The following is a 10890-nucleotide window of genomic DNA, read 5'->3' on the forward strand; positions in this document are numbered from 1 at the left end:
TTAGAATTTAAATTCCTAATTATCAGATTATTAAAAAATAAACGATGAAATAAAAAACCCTAATATAACCTTATAAATTTTCGTCATGAACTAAAATACCCTATCCCTTGTCTTCTGTAACTCATCTAATTTCCCTAAAATCTCCCTAATTCTCTGTTAACCCACAAGACCCATCTTAATGTGCTTGACCCGACCCACGTTAGCAAGACCCATTGCGAAGAGAGAAGTCAAACTTAGTGAGATTTTGTGACACACTGTAGATGTTTGTTGTTTGTCGTGCAAAGCCTTTCATCATTGTGGTTCGGACGTCGACCCAAAACAAAACAAAAAATAAAAAAGAACGAAATCTTGGATTCTACTTATTGAATTTCTAAGAAATCTAAACAGGCGAAGTTCCAAGCTCCTTCAATCAAAATTTAAACTAACTCTTTTAAGTTTTGAGTTGTAAATATAATAAACGAAAAAGAAAAATCAATAAAATAATCTCCATTGTAAAAAATAAAAACCCAGCTGTCTCCACAAATCACCAAACTTTTCCCAAAAAAGCAGCCAACCCACGTAGCAGAACTCATCTGAACCGAACCTCTGCATTGCAAACCAGAGGTCCAGCACGTACTGAATTTATTCAAACAAAAGCAATGCTTCTCTTGCTACTGGGTCTTCACTAGACATACTATCACTCTGATCTCCAGCAGGCTATATAAAATTCACAAAAACAAAACATGATTTTGTATATATAGTTGAACACACACAATTCTGCATGGAGAAAAATAATAATTGGCATAAAATGCATACACAAGACTCTGGCTTGAAAGGTAGCGTTGTAGAGTGTGAAGAGGAGATTATAAATGTTACCCAAGAATTGCGTTCTGTTTCTAGAACACAATATTTTTCAATTTCATTCGTAACGTTAACTTAGAATATTATTTCTTTTGATAATTGGATTAATAGCTACAAGTCGTGGTTTTCTAATTTTATTTATTTATTTTTTACCATTTTTGTTTAATGGTGTGTATGTAGAGTTAGAGACCGGATCAATGTAATTGCGTTCCCTCTCTTTCTATCTCTTAAAAAAACAAAGTTCCCTCTCTTTATATAAGGTGGTATAAAATAAAAGGAAATTTGTATAGGAAAGAACCAACTTATTCCACACCGTTAGAACTACTGAATTCAATAGTATTGTATTTCACACGTAATAGAGTATACATGAGTGCCTTTATATAGGAAGCAAAGTGTGTAGTATAAATAAGTGCATTTTACAAGTAAACAAGGTGGGTCTAAAGCCCACAACCTATTACACGTTAATAGCCCCCCTCAAACTCAAGGTGGGTGTGAGACTAACTTAAGGTTGTCAATCAAAGTACAGATGTGTCCCTTAAGATTTGACTTGGTGAAGTTATCTGTAAGTTGATCTTTAGAGGAGACCGAGAATAGCTTAAGAGCACCATGCACAAGTTGATAACGGATAAAATGACAATCGATCTCGATATGCTTAATTCGTTCATGGAAGACGTCATTATGAGAAATATAAATAGCACTCTAGTTGTCACAATAAAGAGGAGTAGTAGAGAATGTGCACACACCTAAGTTCTTAAGAAGTCATCTTAGGCAAAGGAACTCAGATGTGGTATCAGTAAGGGCATGATATTCTACTTCAGTACTAGAACGGGTCACAAGGGTTTGTTTCTTGTTTTGCCAAGAAATTAGAGAAGAACCAAGGAGAAAGCAATAATTGGTGGTGGACCTACAATTAGTGGGATCTCCTACCTAATCAGCATCAGAGAATGCACGAAAAACAAGAAGAGACTGAGCAGGGTAGAAAAGACCATGGAAGAGAGTGTCTTTCAGGTATCAAAGAATGCGCAGAATAGAAGCATAATGAGTCGATCGGAGAGCAAATAGATATTGGCTCACCTAGTGAACAGCATAAGAAAGTTTAGATGAGTGACAGTGAGATAAACTAGGTTGCCAACTAATCGTCTGTAAAGAAAAGGATTAAACAATAGTTCCCCCCCCCCCCCCCCCCGCGCGGAAGGAGTCAAATGCGCATTAAGTTCAACTAGGGTGTCAACAGTCTTACTATTAGTAAATCTAGCGGGAGACAAAAGTTTAAAAGCTTACTTGGCTTGAGTAATATAAAGATCATCTGTGGAATGAGTGATTTCAAGTCCCAAGAAGTAGCTGAGATGTCCAAGATCTTTCATCTCAAACTGTTGACTAATAAAATCATTGAGTTCTTGAATGCCACTAAGGTCATCACCAATTATGATCATATCATCCACATATAGGAGAAGCAAAATAGTGCATTTGTCAGTGCGACAAAGAAATAAGGTAGAATCATAAGGATTGACGACAGTGTAACTTAAGCAAAAAATGGTAGAGCTGAACTTGTCAAACCAAGCTCTTGGAGCTTGTTTAAGGCCATAAAGTGAATGTCGAAGGTGACAAACCTTGGTTGATTCAATAAAGAAACCAGGAAGAGGTTGCATATAAACTTCTTCACTTAAATCCCCATTAAGGAAGGTATTTTTGACATCCATCTAAGAATGGTCTCAATTATTGGCAACAGCAACAATTAAAAGGGTACGAATAGATGAGATACGAGCAACCAGAGTAAAGGTCTCTTCATAATCAATCACATACTCCTATGTAAAACTTTTTGTGACAAGACAAGCCTTATAGCGCTCAATAGACCCATTAGAGCAAGTCTTGATCTTGTAGATCCGCTTACAACCAACCAAAGATTGTCTAGGAGGGAGAGTAACTAAATCCCAAGTACGGTTTTTGGATAATACATCAAGTTCCTCTTTCATTGCAATCTGCCATGAAGTGTCAGTGGAAACCTCACGATAGGTGACAAACCTTGGTTGATTCAACAGAGAGACCAAGAGGAGGTTGCATATAAACTTCTTCACTTAAATCCCCATTAAGGAAGGTATTTTTTACATCCATCTGAAAATGGTCTCAATTATTGGCAATGGCAATAGCTAAGAGGGCACAAACAGATGAGATACAAGCAACCAGAGCAAAGGTCTCTTCATAATCAATCACATACTCCTGTGTAAAACTTTTTGCGACAAGACAAGCCTTATAGCGCTCAATGGACCTATCAAAGCGAGTCTTGATCTTGTAGATCCACTTACAACCAACCAAAGATTGTCTAGGAGGGAGAGTAACTAAATCCCAAGTACGGTTTTTGGATAATGCATGAAGTGTCAGTGGAAACCTCACGATAGGTGTGAGGCTTATGTAGTGTAACAATGATAGTCAAGTAAATATGCAGGAATGGATCTTATCCAAGTTAAGTGACAAGGTGAAATGTCTTGTGGAAGATTGTCAGGCTAAGCAGGAGTAAGGGACATAAGCTTAAGGTGGGGTAGCTCGTCATCAACCTGTTCATGAGAGGGTGATCCAAGAAAAGCATAAAAAATATCTAGTGGTTGGATAGAGAAGTCCAAAGGAGGACTAAGAGTATTTATAGAAGGAATATGTGACTCGTCTGGAAAGATTTTTAAAACAAAAGAGGTAGTCAGGGAAGAATGGAAGTGAGAGAGTTTAACAAATGAGCAGTGTTCCCAGAAGACAACATTACGGGAAACACAAAGACAATGAGAGACAAGAACATAACATCAATACCCCTTTTGGGTTTCGCCATAGCCAAGGAAACAACAAAGTTTGGATTAAAGCTTAAGTTTGTTGTGCTCATAAGGTTATAGAAGAACGAAACAAGTAGAATCGAAGGAGTGTAGGTGATGATAGTTAAGGGGTGACCCAAAAAGGCGCTCATACGGAGTTTGATTATGGATGACAGTTCTTGGAATGCGATTAATAGCATGAATAGCATGAAGAGTAGCTTCACCTCAAAATGGGGCAGGAACTTTGGCAGAAAGAAAAAGGGCACGAACAGTGTCAAGAATATGATGAAGTTTTTGTTCAGCTCGACCATTTTACTGATGTCAAGGGCGACGTCAGTTTGGAGCTGTTGACGGTGCATGAGCTACGGTGTAGAACATTTGAGCGGTGCGTAGGGGCGCACGCAAACTCTGATGGCTGAGAGGCTTCCACAAGTGAGAAGATCGACATAAGATGATCACAGTGATACCTGTAGAAAATTAATCAGAGCAATATTCACGGCAGTGATGAAAATGGCAAAGGTCTTTGCGGTGTGGGACTCCTTAATGGCGATAGTTGTAAGTCCGGAACACAAGGGCAATGACTAGAAGACGTCGAAGGTTCAACAGTGAAAGGTTGCGACAACTGCTATGACGGCAAAAGCGATGTTGAGAATGGAGTAACACCAATAGAGACAAGACTGCTACGAGGAGGTCAGAGTAGTGTCTCTGATACCATGTTAGAAATATTGAATTCAATAGTATTGTATTTAACACACGTAATAGAGTATACATGAGTACTTTTATATAGGAGGTAAAATGTGTAGTACAAGTAAGTGTGCTCTACAAGTAAACAAGGTGAGCCTAAAGCCCACAACCCATTACACATTAACACACACATTAATCACAAAAATGCAAGAACGGAGGCTAGCATGAATCCAACCTGTATAGTAACTAGACTGACGCAAATCCTATTAATTCCATATATGTTTTTTTTAATGTAAGTCTATAATTTTAGGTTGCCAACCAAGAAAAAATGTAAAAACTTAAAACGTAGTTTGTCTAGTTGATTAATGTTGAATTATTCCTTGGATCAAGATAAATCAAGTTCAGAATAGTTGTAGACTCAAAAATGCAAAAAATAGAGTGCTGGAATACTGCATTTCGACTGCAAACTTAATAGGTCGAAAGTCACTTAACTTGACTAGTTGAACTACACTTCTGGGTACTTATCGAGATTCATGTAGATTGGAATTTCAGCTTCTTATCTCAGCCATTTGATCTAGGCTTTGATGGAACTTAAGTTCTTATAAATACAAAACCTATAACACGTTTTTGACACACAAAAGGATAGTGCTTTTATACATAGATCTAGAAAATTTTCAAATCCTTTTAAAGCTACAACTAGAGACTAGTGCAAACATCAAATCTAGTTATAAAACAAAGTTGTTGCAATCAATTAACAATAGTTGCTGATCAAATCTTTGAGAGGAGTTCTCGTAGTCACGACAAGAGCGTTCATGTGCTACAATTCATAATATATATAAGAGCTTGTGGATTCAGAGCGATTTAGGGTTAAACCTATTGTATAAACTCCAAATTTATTAGTGGACATGTTACCTTAAGGATTGTTTAAGTTAAATCCTCTCTAAGTTTTTTACTATGAAACGGGTAGTTTCATTAGTTTTCCTAGGTCATCATTTCTAGTGTTTGCGTGATTTGTACTTGTGTGATGTGTTAATTATTTTAATCAAGAGCATAATTAATTAATTAATTGGTTAAAAGTCGATTGATTTTGTGATAAGCGGGCCTTAAACACTAACATATTACATACGCCTATGCTTGATATAGGTGGCTTTAAAAATTGCAAAAACAAAACGAAAGATCCAGGTCCAGCTCCCTTTAATAGTTTTACAAATTTGAAAATATGGGGTGTTTATTTATGTATGTGAATGATATACATATGTATATCCTTGGTAAGCAATACATTTTGTTTTGTTTTTTTTTTTTTTTTTTTTCGGGTTCTTTTGATTTAGGATAATTACTTAAAGTCACAATTTCCTTGCATTTGCATATTTACACTGGAGTGTGAGTAACTTTTTGATTAATAGTTCAGATTATTCAGAAGGCTGTATTGACTGGAGTCAGTCTATGCAAAGGGACCCATGCAATAGAAAATTAGCTTGCTTTGATCTTGACACAGATTGCAATATTAATTTATTTGACAGTAATAGGGTCTTGACTTTTGACTTGATCTTGGAAGTTTATAAGATCTAACCCTTGCTTGGGGCTAGGTGAGTTTGGTAGTCCTCATTGCATATAATGGTTGGTTCCTCTTCTTTGACAAGTAGCCAATAATTAATTTTCTACACTGAAAAATCAAAGGACAACGACTTCTAACAAGTAGCAACTGAAGTTTTTTACTATATAAGAGCACCAATTAATCTACTCAGTCACTTATCAGATTTTTAATTCTTAATGGATTTTTAATTTTCAATTTTATTCTCTAATATATGAGCACAACACTAAATCTAAAAGTTTAAACCTATAAATTTTGATCCAGTTATATTATATTATCGACCGGTCATAATTAATTATCCAATTATGTAGGATTTCTAACAATTAACTAACCGCATTATTTCCAGGTGAAGATTTTAACAAAATGTGCTACTTCTTGCTGCGGTGACATGTACAGCTGAAATAGTCATCCAAGGGCAGTGCAATGTAGAAATGTTTCACCTCAATTGCATTAGGAGGAAAATCCAACCACAAAAATAAATAAAAAATCCAAGATGCTTTTACACTGGACTAATTTTCTTCAGTTTTTCACTTGTAGTTTAATATCTGTTAACTTACCAATGGCCCTAAAAGCTTGAGCTACATAACTCTCATTTATGTGTGGGTTTAAACTCCCTTTTAATATATGAGCTCTAACATGTTGGATTTTAAATGAGAGGTAAAATGGAGAAGATATAGATTAAACTCAAGACCTTTTATATTAATACCCTGTTAAATTATCGATTTTCCTATTAGTTTAAACTATTGAAAAATTATAAATTTACTCTTTCAACCACATAATTCTAACAATATCCTTAATTACTCCTTGCAAAATCAATTGTTATTTTGGTCTTTATTTTTATTTTTTTTTCTAATGAATAATTGTTATTGTGGCCTTGGTTCCCTTTGAAGCATATTTTCTAATTTACTGTTGATTAGTATCATGAGTTTATCTAAATACACTTGAAAGTTATGTGAAAGAGAAGTGAAGAAGCAAGATGGAATATTCATTTTTAGAGGGGATTTGTTTTTATTTGTGACTACAAGCACTTAAAGGCCGAAGGACCGTGTGGACCTCATGTGGAACCTTTAACAAAGTGTTCACATTAAGATTATTGGTAACGACTCCTGACTTGGGAGTTAGAAGTGCAAGTTCATAGAAAGTCCGCTAGATATAGTCATCCAATGGCAGCAAAAACTGAAAATCATGAAATATGATAATGAAAAAATTTCCAAGACACATCCAAAATTTGAAAGCCAGCGGTTTGATTTCAAGGATCTTTTCTGCGCTTCGATTGGGTTCAAAAAGGCAACATTTCCACATTCACGTTTGTATCATTATAAAGCCAAAAGAAAATTCATTTACTCACAACTCAGAAGTCACTTTCTAGCTGTGTAAGTTATTGAAGCGTGTTGAACCATAAATATAACAATATATCGACCATTTTCCCTTACATTCAATAGCTGTGACTTAAAAAATTTTGCTCCTTGCCCATCTCCATCTTTAAGTTCTCCTTCGGCTTCTCCTCTTGCTCCATCTTCCCCTTCGGCTATTGAATTTATTGGGCCTTCCATGGAAGATGGAAGATACAAAGTTGAACACCCAAAGTTCAAAAATAAATTTTTGGTTCCCCTCATTGTTTTATTTGTTTCTTTTTCTTTTGTCACCCTTTTACACCTTTTTGTGTATTTTCTCCGCTCTCAATGTTGTAAGAGCTTGTCAAAAAAAATGTGTTTGGTCAAGAATGTTGTATTTCCAATGAAAACACATGCTGAGTTAAAGGGTACAAAAAATGGGAACTTGTTCTCAATATGGAATTATGACGGCAATATTGCATTTGAAGACATCATTGAAGCCACAGAGGACTTTGACATTAGATATTGTATTGGAACCGGTGGTTATGGTAGTGTTTACAAAGCACAATTGCCTAGTGGCAAAGTGGTTGCCCTGAAAAAACTTCATCGCTTAGAGGTTGAGGACCCAAATTTTGATAGGAGTTTCAAGAACGAGGTAAAAATGTTGACAAAAATCTGACATCGGAACATTGTGAAACTTCATGGTTACTGTTTGCATAAACGATGCATGTTTTTGATCTATGAATACATGGAAAGGGGAAGCTTGTTTTGTGTGCTAAATAATGATGTTGAGGCTGTGGAATTGGATTGGACAAAGAGGGTGAACATCATCAAAGTCATATCACATGCTATATCTTACATGCATCATGATTGCATCTCAACAATTGTTCATCGAGATATAAGCAGCAACAACATTTTATTGAACTCTGAGTTGGAGGCATTTGTCTCTGATTTTGGTACAGCTAGACTTCTTGATCCTAACTCCTTCAACCAAACTTTAGTTGCTGGGACTTATGGTTATATTGCTCCAGGTGATTTTTTTTTTTTTTTTTCATACTATATCTTATATCTTCCCCGTTCTCTAAGGTATTATTTTAAAAGGTTAGCTATATGGGGGCATTCCAAATATTCATGCTAGTTTGGTTACCTTATTGTTCGTTAAAAGAACAGAATCATGCATGGTAGCAAGCAACCATTCCACCATATAATTTTGATGAAATGACAAGTTTTGAACAAACTTTCCATGAAGAAAACTTATAAAAATAAAAAATAAAAGAAAGAACAAAGATACTACATAAAATTTGTAAAAATATAAAAGAAAATAAAGAACAAAGATATTACATTTTTAATAGCTTTTTTTTTTCTCTCTCTCTTCCAATGCAGAGTTTGCGTATACTTTGGTGTTGACTGAAAAATGTGATGTCTATAGTTTTGGTGTGGTGGCATTAGAAATATTAATGGGAAAACATCCAGGAGAACTCTTGACTACATTATCATCGTCATTGGCATCATCATCGGCATCATCATCTTCTCGAAATATGATGTTAAATGAAATATTAGACCAACGCTTGCCACCTCCAAATCGTATAGTTGCACGGGATATTTTCTTTGTTGCAACTATAGCATTTGCATGCTTATGCACCAAACCAAAGTATCGGCCAACAATGAATTGGGTGTCCCAAGAATTTCTTTCCCGTAAGAAACCAATAGCCAAGCCCTTACATGAAGTTTCACTATGGCAGTTGAAGAACCAAGAAAATTATGTGGTTGGAGATATTGAAACTCAATCATGAAGTGCTTATTAATTGTTAACTCTAGTATCAATTTGTCTGATAAACTTATATAAAAGAAAATGTTGTGTGCTAAAATAAGCTGTAAAAAATCATGTAATTCTGTATGGTATATCTATTCTTCTTTACAATTTGTAGCTTGTATTTTTCATAATAACTTACATGACATCGTTCACTATGGCATATTCTATGTTCAAACTTATGACTTTCTAGATCTCTCTCTACCTTGATGTTTAATGCCTGAATCTAGACTCATGATCAAGTGAAGAATTTTTTACTAATAACCTATAGTTCTTCCTGATTCAATTGAATTTTTTTTTTTTCTCATAATTTAGTTTCATGAATCCTTCATTCTAATGGACCTTGCAAAATTTTATATGTATTAAGTCAAAACTAATACTAAGTACTAAATTTTACGATACTCACGTATCTTCAAATAATATATTTGTAGCTTATAGACACAATTTTATTCAGCATATGTGTAAAAATATTAGCATACTAGGATCCGTTTGGATACAGCTGAAAACTGAAAACTGAAACCGAAAACTGAAAAACACTGTAGCAAAATAATTTTTAAATATGTGAATAGTACCGTGAGACCCATTTTTAATGAAAAAGTTGTTGAAAAGTGTAATTTGTGGGTCCATGAACAGTGCACGGTATGTACTGTTTATGGAAAAAGTCAAATATTGCTGCTGAAAAGTTGCTGAACAGTTGCTGAACAGTAACAAAATTGGCCAAAACGCGTGGAAAAAAAAAAAAAAACAGGCTGAAAAGGTTGAAAACGCAAAACGTGCGTTTGGGAAACGCAAACGCGCTTCCCAAACGCACCTTAAGATTTTTAATTTTTTTTTTTTTTTTTTTTTTTCATATCATTTGGGAGATTGGTAAATAACTTCAACATTAATCAAGACTAATATTGCACTTGAATCTTTTGGGACTCATAATCAGCACCCATGGTTGTGCATTGGAGATTTTAATGAGATAACCGGTAGAGATGAAAAAGTAGGGGGAAATCCTAGACCGGCTAGACAAATGGATAGATTCAGAGGGGTTATTCATCTGTGTGCCTTCCATGATTTAGGTTTTGTGGGCTCACCTTTTACATGGTCAAAAATTAATGGGGAGGAAGGAAGGATACGAGTTCGATTGGATCGAGCACTTGCAAATAACGAATGGATAGCAAAGTTTCCAGGAGTTGCACTACATCATATTTTCATGTCTACTTCTGATCATTCACTACTTGCTCTACGTTTTTCAAGAGCTGGTCACCAACCTTGAAAGGGAAGTAAGTTATTTCGTTTTGAGGCCATATGGCTTAGGGATCCTAGGTGTGATGAAGTGGTCCAAGAGGCTTGGTAGGAGGGTTTATTTAAACCGGATGGATGTCAGTTTGTGAACTGCATGGATAGTTGCCAAGATCAATTAGTATCTTGGAATAAATTAGAATTTGGTCACGTGGGTAGAAATATAGTTGAATTACAAAAATGTCTACAAATCTTGGAGCTTAATTATGAATGGAGACACGGTGAGGGAGGAAATAATTGAAATTCGGCGAGCACTGAATGGGTGGTTGGATACAGAAGCAGTAATGTGGAATTAGCGGTCTAGAAATACGCGGTTGGTAGATGGTGATCGAAACACAAGTTTTTTCCCTGCAAAGGCCTCACATCGGTACCAAAAAAACTTGATATTGGGAATATGCGATGATGATAGTGTGTGGCAGGAGGATGATAGGTGGTTTGAAGACATTGTAGTAAAGTACTTTGCTAACATTTTTAAAACCAATGGACCTTCTGATTCATCCACAGTGTTAAATACCATTCAGCCGTGGTGACTAATGCCATGAATACCAG

General features: G+C 35.5%; 1 pseudogene; it reads left to right on the forward strand.

The window, feature by feature from the left end:
• Positions 1–7533: 7533 nt before the first annotated feature.
• LOC115976841 lies at positions 7534–9202 on the forward strand (annotated as a pseudogene).
• The last annotated feature ends 1688 nt before the right edge of the window (positions 9203–10890 follow it).

Source organism: Quercus lobata, chromosome 2 (assembly GCF_001633185.2).
Source record: "Quercus lobata isolate SW786 chromosome 2, ValleyOak3.0 Primary Assembly, whole genome shotgun sequence".
NCBI lineage: Eukaryota > Viridiplantae > Streptophyta > Magnoliopsida > Fagales > Fagaceae > Quercus > Quercus lobata.